This window comes from Mangifera indica, chromosome 7 (genome assembly GCF_011075055.1).
Source record: "Mangifera indica cultivar Alphonso chromosome 7, CATAS_Mindica_2.1, whole genome shotgun sequence".
In the NCBI taxonomy this organism is placed as follows: Eukaryota; Viridiplantae; Streptophyta; class Magnoliopsida; order Sapindales; family Anacardiaceae; genus Mangifera; species Mangifera indica.
In genome coordinates, this window is record NC_058143.1 from 5,072,507 (window position 1) to 5,090,462 (window position 17,956).

The window sequence follows — 17,956 nt, forward strand, 5'->3', positions numbered from 1 at the left end:
GTTGTTATCTATAATTGGTATTAATCATAACTAGAATAAAATTAGTAAAGATGATTTGTAAATCATGTTATTGCATGACTTATTAAGTTTCACGGATAACATAAACTGTGATTATTGAGTGATGTTTTTTGAATTTTGTTGATATTATAGGTTCATATTGGTTGAATACCATAGATTTCATGTTGTTGCATGAACTAACTTTTGAGCCATGTTGTTACATGATTCAAGGGTTGTTAATAGTATGAGTATGGTTTATGTGTCATATTCCCTTACCTCGATAATATGATTTTGTTGAAAATTAGAAAATTTATGGGTTCTCTTTCACAAAAAGAACTTTGGAAATTTCTACTTCTGTAAATTACCATGCATGGTTTACACTAAGCTATGCATGATAAATGGCCGACGTGGTGCCTTTTGGTACCTCACCTTGGCATAATGGAAATTTCATTGATCTGCACAATTAGACAACTCTTGTCCCAACCATGCATTTTGGTTCTTTTAGTCATGCCCTATGTATATTCTTCTAGTCAAACTTCTTGTTATGCATGCTTCTTTGGCTGATGACACTTGTAGTAAACTGTTTGCCCTGTCAAACACTGTCTTCTGTGATGTTTGCCATATCTTTAACATGTTGGAATCTTTGACCCTCTATGTTTCTTATTACTCTTTTTCTCCATCTTATTATTTCTGGGATAGAAAGGTTTTTTCTTTTCCTTTCAAAGAGTCCTATCTAGACTAAGGCATTATTACTAGATTGTCACATTGGGGTTATACTAGAACTAGTTCTAATGAAGAGGTAGTTTGGGCCAAAGTTTGACCATGTATCCTTCTAACAAATATCTCAATTCTCAAGGCCCAACTCAAAGCCTTATTGTACATTTAAGATGGCAGTGTACCTATCATGACATCTTGGGTTATAACTGGATCTCACTCTTACACAAATTTCTTCATCTTCCCTATCTTCATGTTAGCTATCTCAAGGGTATACCTCACCAGATGATTAAACTTGGTATAATATTCCTTCATTATATTTGTACCCTATGTTAAGGTGAAGAACTCCTGAGCTCTAATGCATGTCACAATTGCCCTTTTATACTTGGCCTTAAATCTCCTCTTGAACTATGTCTAGGACATCTCAGAAGTCTTAGTCATCTTCTTGACCAGGTTCCACCATCTTCTCACACTTGATTTGAAGAAATAGGTAGCATATCTAATTCTCTCTTAGTTTATCATGTTAAATAAGGCCATAACACTCTTCACTAACTCCAACCACTTCTCAGTTGCAATTGAATCCTTTACATAATCAAATTTTTTAGGTTAATGCATACTAGGTAGGTTGAAGATGGTATGTAACTAAGTATTGGTTTATGTTACTGTTAGTGCTTATATTGGTGTTAAAGTCACCTCTACTAAGCCTTATACCTCTACCGATGGTAATTGTACCAACTCACTAGCCTACATTGGAGTACCTTTCTACTCCCTAAACATCTCTTTGAAAATGTCTTTGACATCTTGAGTACTTATACCTACTAGGGTACTTGGGTTGTTACCCTCCTCACTCTAGCTCCTTTATGGCTTATTTAGTTAAGTATTCTTGGTGTTAGCTCTTATTCTTCTTATTTCCTAAAAAACCTTATAGCTATGAGTATTCATAAAACTTAGTATGTATAAATGAGTAGGCTTATGTAGATTATCAAAAGATAGGTACAAGATCAATGCATACATTTATTGAACCTGGAAAGCTGATGCTAGAGATAGGTCAATTCCTCATGGAGTATTTGGAGTCACATAACGTAATGGGTAGTTATTATTCAAATAGCTACGAAAGTAGGGGCTTGTTTAATACTTACACTTTTAGTCAATCTCACAAAGGGAATTAGGTTAATATAAGATATCCAACCAACATTACATCATGGCTATTTTAATAGTTTTATTCGATCTATAAATTTGTGCAGGATTATTGATGAAACCTAAAGTCATAGAAATCCTTGATTATATAAAACTCAATAGGTACGGTAACTCAGTAGTTTTAATAGTATTAGTAATAGTAGTTGTGTTCCTGCATTGTGATCTCTTTATTGAATGGTCTTCTTAGCTAATACAATCTTCGAAACAAATTAGTAGTTAGTTTTCCAATCCCTGTGGGATCACTATTTATTATACTACTTATTGACTTATACACTTGTGAGCAAGACACAACAATATCCAAAGCACCAAAGATAACTCTAATCTGGTTTAGAATGAGTGTTTCCAATGATGAAAGATTTTCATTTACTAGTAAGGGCATCTTATTTATAAGGCATACTAATGTGTGAAAAACTTCCTACCAATACCTAATAGGCATATCTACCTGATCTAGTAAAGTTAAGACCAGTCTCAACAAGGTGCCTAAGATTTCTCTTAACTTTGCCAATTTTGGTAGTGTTTGTGGGCATGAAAATCTATGTGCAACTCTATTTTAATTGAGGTAATTAGAGAAAGCAACAAATTCTCCCTTCATATTAGTTTCTCAAGTACTGATAGGTCTTTCAAATTGTTTTTCAATAAAACATCTAAAACCATTTGAGGTTTCTAATGTTTATGACTTTAGAGTAAAAAGGTGATCCAAGTATACATAGAATAATAATCTAGGGGACTTAAGTAGTATCTAACTCCTTTTTAAGCTAGAATGGGTGTTGGTCCCCAAAGGTCTACATAAATTAATTCCCATTGTTGTTTGATTTTTCTTTGTGCTGGGATAATATATCTCATACTTTTTTCCTAGCTAATAGGATTTACAAAAACTTATTCTAGTAATTGTTTTAGATATTAGCATTTTCTAAGAGCATGACTTTAGGATGAGGTTGAAAACGTCATGGTGAAGGTGTCCAAATCTTTTGTGTAATAAGCCAATTGAGGTTGTATCATGCACATTGAAGCACTACTTTTTATGGTTTCATTTTCTAACTTACAATATGTAGGAGAACAAAGATTTTTGTTTACATCATTTGGTTTTAAATTTCTTAGAAAGCAAAAGAGTAGTGACACTAGACTTTTCTTTATTTATAGTTCTTATTGCTTTTCCAACATGGTGATTCAATTTGGTGAGGTGAGATGAAGGCTTATGTTGCATCTCTAGTGTTGTGTTGGTGTGCATTATTTTCTAGTCTGAATTCATGCTTGAGCAGTAATGTATAGGTCTCTTATGTTGGTTTAATGGGCTTGAAGGTTCAACCCACATTATTAAATAATAATAATAATAATAATAATAAAATGGGATGATTTTACATTGATGCCCTTGTTAAAAGGAGATATAAATTTGTGTCTTTTAGGTTTTTGGTGGTGACACAGTATGAAACAGAAATGAAGCAAGAATAACATATCAAAGAGTTTGCTTTTCTTACATAACCTTCAAGGAAATCTAATTTGCTTAATTTAATACATTCAAATTTGATTTTATCATATTGTTGTTATATGTTGATGACATGTTAATTATTGGCTATAATGCTTTTCATATTGATAAGTTGAAGCTTGAGTTGAGTAAGTTCTTTGCCATGAAGGACATAGGGTCAACAAAGCAAATTCTTGGCATATAGATAATTTGTGATAAGAAAAACAAAAAGTTATAAAAGAGAAGTATGTTGATAAAATATGTTAGATATTTAACATGGACAGGTCGAAGCCTATAAGCACTACTTTTGCTACTCATTTCAAATTAAGTACTGTGAAATCAAAGAGAAAGAATTCAAAATATTTTTTTTCTTTTTTTTAATTGATAGAGAACAAAGCATTACAATATATACTGTTACAATGAAGTTTATAAAAGGAAACAAATTAAATCAAATCCCTAAAATATAGATTATATCCTAATATGGTTTGATAGTCTTCTTAATATAACAAAATACAACTCAACACTCCCTCACAAGTTAGAGCATATAAATCATATGCACCTGATTCATCACTAGGTATTATCAAGATCATCAATATTTATTTCAAAAATTATTGGAAGGGTTATTTATCTTATATTGATCCATAATCACAAAGTTTTGTGAGGTTTTGGCTAAGAAAATAATTTGGGTATTTCTTGATGGTTGATTTCAAGTTCATAAATAACTTGAGAGTGAGTGTACCTGATTTTTCTTAATAGTAAAATTTATCCAAATTTTGGCTCGTAGTTTTTTCCCTTTACATTAAAGGGTTTTCCATATTGTTCATATGTTTTTATTTGTGGTTGATTTATTTTATTTCCTACATGCATTTGATATTTCTTATGGTTGATTGAGTTAATTAATTTGCACAATTAGATTTGGGGTATTTGGCCCCAACATCTTGGGGAGATGTAATTTCTTGAGTAAGGTGGCTATGGAGACCGTAGTTTTGTACTTAATTCATAGGCCTCATAAAATCCATAATATTAGTTCATCTTTACGAAAAAATTATCCATCAAGGTTCAACTCATCTCTCAAATATTTCATCTTGTTAAATTACTCAATAACATTCATCTATTCCTTATGTTCTAGAGTTACATTTTCAAATGTAGGATTCTAGATTGAGATTATGACTCATAAATGTGTTAAGGAATATTCAAGACCTCATAAGAGGTGTTGCAATTTGAGACCTTTAATATACCATATGAAATAGTGGATAACAACCAACCAAGTAGAGTTTGATCTTATCTTTTCTAAATTAGGTTATCTAAAATTAATCTATATTTGGAATATTGATGGCTTCTTCTGCTTTTGGAATTGGTGTGAGGAAAGTGTTGGGCTTTGATCTTGTCCCATCAGTCAAGCCCTCCAAGTCATTAATATTGATGGGAGGAATAACATGAGTCTTCCAAGTTTTGTAGTTGTTGAGCTTCAACTTTGTAGAAGCAATGAATTTGAAGGTGTAGGGAAGAAATGTGCTCTGTGTATTCAAGCTAATGTTGTTTGTCATCATTCCGAGAACTACTCGGATACCAAGTCATAAAATGATAAATTTCACAGTTGTTATGATTATTAAGGAAGAGAGTATGAACAAGGATGCATTGATGAATGGGGTTAAATATTTATGGCTTTGTAAACCAATTTATAAACATAAATGTATTGATTACATTTTCATCTTCTAGCAAGTTCCCTACATAATTTACAAATTTGATGGGCGAACAACTTTAACCAAAAATGTTTTGATAGACCATCTATAGTTTTAAGAACGTTATTTTTATAGTGCCATGCTATCAGAGTTGTTTCTCCCCTACAATGCAACTTGGCTACTTATTGCTTTTTCATAGTGTGCTCCCAATTTCGTAGGAAGATAAGTACATTCTAATTGTAACTATTAGTATTATGGAAAGTCATTTCATGATAATAGGAATAGATTATTGTATCTCAAGGAGATTGTGTGAATGATCATATCTTCCAAGTCTCACCCTTCCAATTATTTCTGTATGGGAAAATCTTAAACCTACACTTCGGATTGACTCACATATAGGCAACACTTTTTAACCATTGATCTTATATCTTGTCACTATTTGATTGCTAATCGTCTCTTCAATGTCAAATCCATGAGTTTTACTGAAGAGTTTCAATCTCATAGTACTATTGAATTAGAACTTTTATTCACACATAATTTAACCATATGTTTGAGGGTTTTATTGGATTCCCTAATATTCTTTTCATTATGTCAAATATATGTAATTGTTGTAAGGGCATAATTTCATGTTACTACCTATACTAATTTCAATATTTGATCCATTGATAAAGATTCTTTTTTATTATGCAAAGAAAAAAATTAATTATTTTTTAACTCCCTTTCACTTGTTTTAGCATTAAAGCAAAAATAAAAAAATAATATCAATACATTTTTAATTAGTTAGAGATAATACATACTAGCTTTTACCTTAAATTTTTTCATGAAAACTCCTTTTATGTAAGGACCCACGTCAAAATTTATTTTCAGATGAGTAAATTATAGATTTATGAGAATTGATTAAAAAAAAAGGAAAAAATGGCCTGACGCAAGGGAATGAAACATGACTCCTTTTTGTTATATTAATAACTAAACGACAGATTAGCAGAATAGACAATTAACATTACCATTATTCCCCTTAATTTATCCAGAAATAGACCCTTTTACTTTCCCCCCTATTCTGAGACCAACCCTACTTAAGTAATTCTCCACCAAATCTCAGATTTTGAGCATGAAGGCTTCCTTTACACTTGGATGCTACATTTGCTAGCAATTCCAGCCAATTGTGACCAATTTCCTCCTATTTCTTGATTAATTAGATCATGTGACACATAACAAAATCTGATAATTAGTTGCTAATGACTTCCAAAATTAATTAAAATAAATAAGAAATATTACCTTATTTCGTTCGCTCATTTTCTTCATAAAGGAGTATGCATCCACTAAAACTCCCTTCTAATTATCGCCAAATCCATGCTCATTCAAATGTTCGCAGATCACGGTTTTTCCTTTAATCCCTTGGGATTGAAACTTTAGGAAAGTATCCGCCAATGTATCAGCCTCTGCTTCAAAGCTAATTGTTGTAATTCCCACTAATAACAGAGGAGGATGATTGACCAAGAGATGCATCATATATCTAGAAATTTTCTTCATTAATTTACCACTACACTGTGGGTGGTCTTTAATATAACTATAATCAACATGAGATCAAAGTTCAGTTAAAAAATGCCAAAATAGAATGTGCTTGGAAAGATCATCTCCAAAATCTAGAAATCCTTCAGAATATCTACTACTTGTAGGTTCTTCAACTTAGGCATTGCTAGTTGGCGTAGCTTTTTCAATTGCTGTAGTGAAATACCCAAATATTAGTTATGGGAAACTTTAGGGGGGCTATGTGAAATTTTGTGTAAGTATGGGTTTAAATAAAAGTTTTCAATAAATATTAATGAAGCCATTAGGTTTTGTTTTCTTTTCATGCTTTAACAAAAAGAAGCAGAGACGCAGACGAGGGAAAAGAGAGAAAGAAAGGGAGAGAAGTTAAGAAAGAAAAGGGAAGAAGAAAGAAGAAAGGAAAGAAAGAGGGAGAAAGAAGAAGAAAGAGAAAGGAAAAATGGATAGGGTATTTAATTTTTGTTCAAATAATTTTAGGGTTTGATTTTTTTTCACTGTTTAATTTAGGGATTTCCAAAATTCTAACTGTATTGTTTCAAATTGGGTTGAATAGGTGAAGAAGAAGGAAGAATAGCAAGAGATTTCAACACCGACTTAAAGACAATCCAAATTAGTGAATGGGAATAAACTTTTATCTATAATCTTTATGAAATTAATATTTATTAGTCTTGTAAAATTTTATAGTTTTTAATTTACTGTGAATCCTTGAAAATGGTAGTATAGATTTTGGTGGAAATCTCTTATAAAATCAAGGGAAATAATAGTTTTCTTTATGTATGTTATAGATTTAGGTTATGGGTGGCTATAGAGTAAAAGTTATATTATTATGTGGATTTAGAATGCTCAGTTAAGTTATGTTGTGTGTTTAACTGATGACTATTGTGACTTTAAATTTAGTTGGTGACCAAGTGAAATTTTGGAAATTTATTAAATTAATGTTTTATGTTGTGGTTGAGTTGGAAGTGTTTAGTTGAGCCTTATGTATGATTAACATTTGCTTATGGTAGTTGCGGCGCTTGCCAATGATTATTGTTCTAAAAGTTCATAATGTAAAGTCATTTTATCATATATATATAGTGATAAGATTGGTTATTACCTATTATGCAATAAGTGCTCTGCTTATGCAATATTTATGTCAGGTACGACAGATTTAGGTGCTCTGCCTGTGCCATATTCATGTAGGTACAATAGAATTTAGTGTTCTGCTTGTGCTTTATTTCATGCCAAGTATGACAGATTTGAGTGCTCTGCCTATGAGAGATTATACCGGGTATGACAGTTGTTTTCCTCTTGCTCTGCCTATATGGGGACACCTCTTGGGTATGACAGATTTCCTTTTATATGATATTTTTGATGTATATATTTATATTGTGACTGTGTGATATCTATGGGTAATTATTTTAGAGTCTTGATATGTAAGAAAACCTATAAATTGATTGATATAATACAATGGTTAGAGTTGGAAGTGGAAATTTGTGAATGATCGATATGTTCTTATTAGATAAAGGTAGCATTGTTAAATTTCATTCTTGTGATAATCAACTTGTGTGACGCTATTGTGTGATGAACATTTCAAGTTAATGTATATGAGAAGCATGTGGTCTTAAGCATAATTAGCATGGTGTTGGATTAAGGTATAGTATGTCATAGTTGGATTGTTAATCTCCTCTTAAAAACTTAAAAATTGTGTGTGTGGTTGATATTATGGCATAGTATTATTTGTTTTACATGCATTTAATATTCTCAAGGATTTAAATTTCTTACTCACTGAGCCTTCAGCTTACATTTATAATTATTTCCCTCTAAGACATCCTTCAGATCGTATTGAATAGTGTTTCGTTGGATTGTGCCACGGTGTAACATCCTTGGTAGGTGTCCTCATTACACATATCCATATAGACTTTTTTTTTGTTATTTTTTTTTTGAGAAACTTATGAAATATTGAAGGGTTAGAGGCCTAATTAAACTATTCTTTTGATTTTTTTTTTAAACAAGTGATGATATAAATTGTTGTTATGTATATGGTAAGGCCGGAGGCTTGATTATAGGTTTATTTTATGATTTTTGGATTTAATCAAGATGTATTTTGACATGTACTCATGTAAAGGCCGGAAGCCTATAGATGATATATTACATGCTAGGTTATGGTGTAGAAAATTTTTCAGCCAGAAATATAAGATACATTTTGCCATTCTAAGCATATAACGGTCTGTTAAGAGGTTTTGGGATTAGTGGGTCAAGATAGGTCCTGTCAACTTGGTATCAGAGCAAAGGTTTTAGATTCCAATGACATTTCAATAAGCATACATATAAGTTTTCTAAATCACTTTAAATTGTATTTGTAGACACCAATATGAGGTGACGTGGCCAACCTCGTATGAGACATATTGGATATTTATTAACTCCTCAAGTTGTAAGAAGGGAAAATGAACCAATTGAGGACGGGGTAAGAGAGTCAGTTACCTATGGACAAGATTCGCAAGTACCACTTGTAGACTCTATTGTACATAGTCCCGATGTAACAGCTGAAGCCAAATGTGGAGCCTCAAACTAATGGGATTAATGTGGAGCAAGCTATTGGCAGATTGGCTCAGTTAGTTGCTAGAGTGGCTCAAAATCAAATTCTAGTGCATCAAGAAAGTGTTAACACCATTGAAAGAGCAAGAAAATTAGATGCCAAAACCTTTGATGGTATTTGAGATCCTATAGTTGTAGAGTTCTGGATGATTAGAACCAAACATATATTTGAGGTGATAGAGTGCTTAGACTCTCAGAAACTATGGTTTAGAGTATATCATTGGTGGAAAATGGTACAACAAAAATATAGGGATTCGACAACAATAACTTGGGAAAACTTTTGTCAAGAGTTTTCAGATCATTACTATTTAAGGGTGTACCAAGATGCAAAAAAAAGTGAATTTCTTAAACTGACCTAAGGAAAGATGTCAGTAAAGGAATATATGAATAAATTCATTAAGCTCTCTTGGTTTGCCCCATTGATTACAGGAGATGAGAGAGAGAAGTACAAAAAATTTGAAGAAGGTCTTTGAGGACAAATTAGAATAGTAGTGACTGCAAGCTCTTACTTAAAGTTTAGGAAATTGGTAGAAGCAGCCATGAGAGTTGAAGGAAGCCTCACAAAGATAGAGAAAAGAGAGTTCCAAAGACAAAAACGGAGGGTTAGTGGTTGGGTTTCAGGTAGGCATAAAGATAGAATGAAAAAAAAAAGGCAAATTTTCTAGACAGTCAAGTGAATCTTTCCAGAGTGTGACATCCAAATCTCAAGGAGGTCAAAGACAGTTTCAAGGGAAATAGTCAATGGGGAGTTACACTTGGAATCAATGGTCTCTAGGAGGCACATCTCAAGGTAGTAAAGGTCAACACTCTCAATGCATTAGGTGGTAGATTTCATTCGGGACAATGTCAGAGAAGGGGTTTAAACTGTTATTGTTATGGATAGTTTGGTCATTTTAAAAGAGATTGCCTTTTGTCATCTCAAGTTGGGAGTGTCACTTAAGGATTAGTCAAACATAATTTCTAGGGAAGTAATGTTCAGTATCAAAGACACCAAAGGCCTTAGATTAGAGAGAGGTCTAGTATGGGTACTCAAAGGCAGGTTAGTGGTACTCATAGTGGTAATGGTCAGTATAAGGGCTTAAGATGACCTCGAGCTCAAACACGTGTTTTTGCTCTGACTCAATAAGAAGCCTATACCTCTCCAGATATGAAAGCTCAAACCGAGAGGCTTTCATTTTAATTGATCCTGGTTCTACTCATTCTTTTATTTCTTATGCATTTGCTAAGCATGCCAATCAAGAGTTAGAATCCTTGGAATGTAAATTAGAGGTAACTACTTATGTAGGAGAGTTAATTTTAGTAAAGAATGTCTACAAGGGTAGCAAGGTAAATGTGTGTATCTATGAGTTAGAGACAGATTTGATTCATTTGGACATTCAAGATTTTGATGTGATTCTAGGGATGGACGAGTTAACTTGTCACCATGCTAGCATTGATTGTTTTTGCAAGGAAGTAAGCTTTAGAAAGCCAGGTAAACTAAAGTTTATTTTCTAGAAGGAACGTCGTATTATTCTTTCTTGTGTCATCTCTACTGCTGTTGCTAGACGATTCCTTCAAAAGGGATATCAAGCTTATATAACACATGTTGTAGACACTAAAGTTGGTGAATCAAAGATAAAAGATATTCCAATGGTTAGAGATTTTCTAGATGTATTTCCTGATGATCTACTTAGACTGCCACCAGACAGAGAGGTTGAGTTTTCAATAGATTTGATTCTAGGTACAGCTCCCATATCATTGACCCCTTATAGAATGGTTTCACTTGAGTTAAAGGAATTAAAGGTGCAATTGCAAGAACTAGTGGAGAAGGGATTCATTGGCCTAATATATCTCCATAGGGAGTACCAGTGTTATTTGTTAAGAAGAAGGATGAAACTTTCAGATTATGAATTGATTATAGATAATTGAACAAAGTGATAGTACATAATAAGTATCCACTACCTCAGATTGCTGATTTGTTTGATCAATTACAAGGTGCTAAGGTTTTCTCTAAGATAGACTTGCGCTCAAGATACCATCAACTAAAGATTAAGGAGTCAGATGTTCCAAAGACTGCTTTTAGAACTTGTTATGAACATTATGAGTTTTTGGTGATGCCTTTTGGATTAACTAATACACCGGTAACATTCATGGATTTGATGAACAAAGTGTTTTGCTCTTTCTTGGACCGTTTTGTAGTGGTATTTATTGATGATATTTTCGTTTATTCCCGAAGTAAGACAGAACACGAGGAACACCTTGGAATGGTCTTATAAATTTTACGAGACAAACAACTCTATCCTAAATTCAGTAAGTGTCAATTTTAGCTAGATAAAGTTACATTTTTGGGGCATGCCATTTCAGTAGACGGTGTTTGTGTTGACCCATAAAAAGTGGAAGTAGTTTTGAAATGGGAAATACCTACCAACATTACTGAAATTAGAAGTTTTCTTGGTCTTGTTGGGCATTATCGAAGATTTGTTGAAGGATTCTCTAAAATAGCAGTACCATAAACTAGACTAACTAGGAAAGAGGTAAAGTTTGACTGGGATGTCGAATGTGAGTGATGGGTGTCGAATCCACCAAAAATAAAATTTTCTACTCTCTCAATGAAAACTTGTAGATAGGGCAAGTAGAGTCGTATCCACAGAGATTAGGTTATTTATCTGGAATCTAACAAAATAAAGCAATAGGGATTTTGTTGTTTCGAATCTTAGCAATAAACAAAAATAAATTAATTTAGAATTAAATAATCAAAGTAATCAGAAAACTAGATTGAAACAATAATAAGACGAGTTCTAGCCAAGTAATTCAGGTATGGTTCAATTCAATTGATCATCGATAAAAAGATTAATTTTTCCTTTTAAATAAACCAGTTATAAAACATCGAGACGCTCGTTGTTTTGCTTTTCCTTAGGTGTTGGTAATTAAGAAACGTTCTTTAATTACTTCTCTTGTTTTTCAATCAGTTCTAGATACGATCTTAAAATTTAAATTGAAAACAGGATTAAGAATTAGAAAAGCCACCGATTCTAATCAACAAAACACAGACGCTGTTTTTGTTTAAATTAGATTAACCTATTCCACTAACATACAATAATTATTCTACTTCACCAAGCATGCTAGTCAGCCACTTATGATTAAACCATCAAACAAATACGGATTCAATAATTTAATCTAGCAAAGTTGTTTTAATCCAAAATAAAGAAGACGTCTCCTATTTAATTGAACAAGACAACAATAAATAAAATCAGGAATAAATTAAATATTTAAAAGAAAAGAACGGGTAAAGAAGATCTCACAATAGTCGTAGAACCATGATCCTGATTACTCGACTAAAGAAAAAAGTTAGCCACTCATATTTATGTTCATGGCTTCATAGAAAATTAAAATAAAAATCTTATTCTAATTGAAGAAGAACCAACGAAGGGTTACAACTATATTTCTTTCTGAAAGAAAAGGATGCTCAAAAAGTAAAAAACCCTAAAACAGAGAACAATTGTCCTTTTTATTGTGTCAGGTCTGCTTCAGTCATTGAGAAATATTTTTGTGCCAAATATCATCCAAAGGACCTGAACTTCCTCCAATTGTTAATTAAGTCTTCAACTGTGAATTTCTCAATAAATAGCGCGATTTTCTCCTTTCCACAATCAGCTATCTCCTATGTATTTTGTCGTCATTCTGTCTTGATACGTGATAACTCTAAATTCCTTTTATTTTGCATATTTTCTCAGAATAATTCAATTAATGCCCAATTTCCTAAAACAAGCAATTAATCAAATAATTAACAAATTAAATATCACAAATCAAGGAAATTAAATGCTTAAAAATATGGAATTTCACACACTAACAAATTCCCCCACACCATTCCTTTGCTTGCCCTTAAGCAAACATCAATCAGTCTCTTTTTTACCCTTTTCCTTCCTTTCAGTACATCCCCAAATAACTCAAAGTTAAGATGCATTAGAAACCCAAGTCCAAAACAACAATCAAGAGCACAAGTCTTTATAGCATGAATTTTTGGAAAAACATAAGCATCTCATCAATCTCAACAATGTCATCAAAATCAAATGAAACAAGATTCTGCATCCTCACATTGGTTTCACTCTATACTCTCAAAGTGTTTAGGGTTTCATTTAGCTCTCAAATCAAAACATAGCAAGTCATTACCATAAGTTTGCTCATATATCATAACTCCACCACTAATAAATATGAATACGATGTAAAAATCAAAGGGTCTTAAGTAAGGTTGTAATGGGGCTTAGGTGAAGGTAGGAAAAAGAATGGAAATGTAGGTGTAAAGATCAAGGTATGAGTGAGTTCTTTTGCATGATATTTAAAGAATAATGAAAATAACTCCTTCAACCAGACTTTTCTCTCTTTTTTTTTTTTCAGTGAAACTCATCCCTTCTTCAAAAAAATTTTTTTTTTTTAAATTTAATTTGCAACATGTAGGAATAATTGAATTTCTTTTTTCTATACAATTATGGATACTTCACTTGTCCAAACTTCCTATTCAATACATAGGGATGAATATCTTCTCTTTTTTTTTTTTCATCTCTTCTTTTTTTTTTTTCACTCCTTATATCTACCCATCTACTCATTTGGTTTTTTTTTAATCATGCAATTCATTCTCACAATATCTTGATACAAGGGTTAACAAGATAAAACAAAAGGCTTAAGGGTAAATATTTATGGGTAAAAACAAAGAAAAGGGATTCGGCTCAAAATTGGCTATCTACTAGAAAATATAGCTATAGATGGCTTTTTAAGAGTTTCGAAGTGGTTAATCCTAAATTCCCTTTTCATCTTAATGCATGAATTCAAAAGAAATGTGGTCTCGAAATGCATAACAGAGCAAATTCTAGAATAACAAGCCATGTTTGATAAACACTCAACAAAGAAAATAATTAGAGCAAAGTGTAATGAAATGCTCATGGGCTCAAAAGCTCACATTAGTGTTCAACTTGTAGCAAACCTTGCACATTTTCATTCAACTCAATCATTAAAATCAATGAGATACTCGAAACATTTGAAGCAAAATCACTAATCATACTTGCCTCTTTCATGCATTCAAACTCGAACCAATAATGCATACTAACTTAAAGCAAATTCTAAGACAGCTTTCAAGAGAGTCAAGGGTTCCAAAGAGATTGAAAAATTATGCATTCCTTCCCCCACACCTGATCTTTACATTGTCCTCAATGTAGAAAAATTGAAGCTCAGATTTAAAAGAAAGAATGAAATGAAAGTTAAAAGGACTTCCCTGAATAGGAGTGTTAGTGTAGTGGAGGAGTGATTGAAGCTGTCGACATTTGATTTGGGCCTGTAGAGATGAAAAGAAATTGAACAGGGAGGAAAAGAGATTAGAAAAATAAAAGAGAAGACACAAAAATGAAATTTGCTCTTTTTTTTTTTTTTAATTTTTTAATTTTTCTTTTGGTTTTTTTTATTATTTAAACCTTAATTAAAGACACAAAATGATTAAAAATAATGAAAAATAAGATCAATTGGGTTGCCTCCCAATAAGCGCCTTTCTTTAATGTCTTTGGCTAGACGCAACCAATTCATCAATTCAGGGGAGCCAAAGATATTTCCTCTATATTGTAGGCCTGAAATCCTTCACAATAAGGTTTTAGACGATGTCCATTAACCTTAAAATTTTTATTGGCAAAGGTACTTTGAATTTCAACTGCACCATGAGAAAATACATTAGTGACAACAAAAGGACCAATCTAATGAGATCGTAACTTTCCTGGAAACAATTTAAGTTTAGAATGATATAGGAGTACTTTTTGTCCAACATGAAAGGTTTTCCTAGAAATCATTTTATCATGGAAAAGCTTAGTCTTTTCTTTATAAATTCGAGAATTTTCATAGGAATCATTTCTGATTTCCTCTAATTCTTGAAGTTGTAACTTCCTATGATTACCTATCTCATTCAAGTCTGTATTGCATTGCTTGATTGCCCAATAGGCCCTGTGTTCCAATTCAACTGGGAGATGACAAGATTTACCAAATATTAAGCGATAAGGAGACATACCTATTGGAGTCTTGTATACAGTTCTATAAGCCCATAAGGCATCGTCCAAGCGAAGGCTCCAATCCTTTCTATTTGGATTTACCTTTTTCTCAAGTATAGACTTAATCTCCCTATTTGAAACTTCAGCTTGTCCACTCGTTTGCAGATGGTATGCTGTGGAGACTTGGTGAGTGACATTATACTTCTTAAGTAATGCCTCCATGACCCGATTGCAAAAATGGGTTCCACGGTCATTTATAATGGCTCTTGGTGTTCCATACCTGGAAAAAATATAAGTCTTGACAAATCTTACAATAGTTTTTGCATCATCAGTTCTTGTTGCCTTAGCTTCAATCCATTTAGAAACATAATCAACAGCTAAAAGAATATAAGAATTACCAAAAGATAATGGAAAAGGACCCATAAAATCAATTCCCTAAATATCAAAAATTTCACAAACCAAAATTGGGTTCAATGGCATTTGATCCCTATGTCCTCAATTCCCACTCCTTTGACAATTAGCACAAGACTTACAGAACATGTATGCATCTCGAAACAGAGTAGGCCAATATAACCCACATTCTAGAACCTTTCGTGCTGTTCTTTTCGGGCCAAAGTGACCCCCACATGCATAAGAATGGCAAAACTCCAAGATAGATTGGATTTCACTATCATGTACACACCTGCGAATTAATTGGTCAGAACATTGCTTTCATAAATACGGATCATCCTATATATAGTACTTAGAATCACTTTTAATTTTTTCCTTTTGGGCTCTAGTGAGATCATTTGGCAATGACTTAGTGACCACATAATTAACAATATCAGCATACCAAGGTGTAATACTATTTAAGTGAAAAAGATTCTCATCTGGAAAAGCATCTTGGAGAGGCATAGGGTCTTCGTCAGTCACCAATCGACTTAGATGATTTGTCATAGAATTTTCGACTCCCTTTCTATCTCGAATCTCCAAATCAAATTCTTGTAGCAATAGTATCCATCTAATTAGCCTCGACTTTGATTCCCTCTTAGAAAGCAAATACTTTAGAGCTGCATGATCAGAATAAACAATTACTTTAGTGCCCAATAAATAAGAGCGAAACTTTTCTAAAGCAAAAACTACTGCCAACAATTCTTTTTCAGTTGTGGAATAATTTCTTTGAGCATTATCAAGAGTTCTTGAAGCATAATAAATCACACAAGAAATTTTTCCACTTTTCTGGCCTAAAACAGCCCCTATAGCATAATTGCTAGCATCATACATAATCTCAAAAGGTAATTCCTAATTGGGTGGCTGAACAATCGACGCAGAAATTAGGTGTTCCTTCAGTTGATGAAAAGCTTTCTTGCACTCTCCATCAAACTCGAATTGGACATCCTTTTGTAGTAGTCTTGAAAGCGGTTGGGCAATTTTTGAAAAATCCTTGATAAATCTCCTGTAAAAACCTACATGTCCAAGAAAAGAACGCACTTCCCGAACACAAGTTGGGTGAGGTAAGGATTTAATCAAATCAATTTTTGACTTATCTACCTCTATCCCTTTAGAAGACACTATATGCCCTAATATCAAACCTTGATCAACCATAAAGTGACATTTTTCATAATTTAGCACAAGGTTTGTTTCAATACACCTTTTTAGAATTTTAATCAGATTATTTAAACAAGATTCGAATGAATTACCGTAAACAGTAAAGTCATCCATAAATATCTCTATGATATTCTCCATATAATCTGAAAATATACTAACCATACATATCTGAAAAGTGGCTGGGGCATTGCAAAGTCCAAAAGGCATATGTCTATATGCAAAAGTACCAAAGGGACATGTGAATGTCGTCTTCTCTTGATCCTCGGGAGCAACTGGAATTTGGTTAAAACCTGAATATCCATCAAGACAAAAATAGTGAGATTGACTAGCTAATCTTTCTAACATTTGATCAATAAAAGGTATAGGGAAATGATCTTTTCTAGTAGAAGCATTCAATTTTCTATAGTCAATACAAACCCTCCATCCATTTTAAACTCTAATAGGAACATACTCACCATTATCGTTCTTTTGAGCAGTGAAACCAGTTTTCTTAGGTACTACCTGCATTGGACTTACCAAATCACTATCTGAAATAGGATAGATCATACCGGCATTTAAGAGCTTTATTATTTCTTTCTTCACAACTTCCATCATTGGAGGATTCAACCTTCTTTGAGCTTCCCTCAAAGGCTTAGTGTTCTCCTCCAGTAAGATTCTATGCATACAAAGTGATGGGCTCAAACCCTTAATGTCTGCGATGGTCTATCCGATGGCTTCCTTGTAATCTCTAAGAACTCTAATGAGTTTTTCTTCCTCAAGAAGAGTGAGTTTGTTAGAAATTATCACAGGAAGGGTTTCATTATCTCCCAAATATACATATTTGAGATGGCTTGGCAAAGGCTTAAGTTCCAATTCGAGTACCTGCACAATTGATGGAAGTAATTTTGAGTTAGAAACAGGTAATGAAATATAAGAAACATCATACCTGGTTGTTTCAAATGGTTCTAGCTCATAAACTTTATCACTCAATCCGTCATCTACCATAAGCTTCTACTGAATTCTCTGTAATGTTTTTGTGTTAAGTCTTTTATTAAGGACAACCTTCAAATTATTAGAATCCTGTAACTCAAAAATTTGTTGAGCTAAGGAATCGATTACATCAACAACAAAAACTGAATTGACATTACTAGGGTATCTCATGGCTTCATAAATATTGAATCTAATTACTTCACCATCAAATTCCGTAGTTA

At 32.8% G+C, this 17,956-nt stretch overlaps 1 pseudogene; it reads right to left on the reverse strand.

The window, feature by feature from the left end:
* Window positions 1-14,726: 14,726 nt before the first annotated feature.
* On the reverse strand, window positions 14,727-17,750 carry LOC123221394 (annotated as a pseudogene).
* Between the last annotated feature and the right edge of the window lie 206 nt (window positions 17,751-17,956).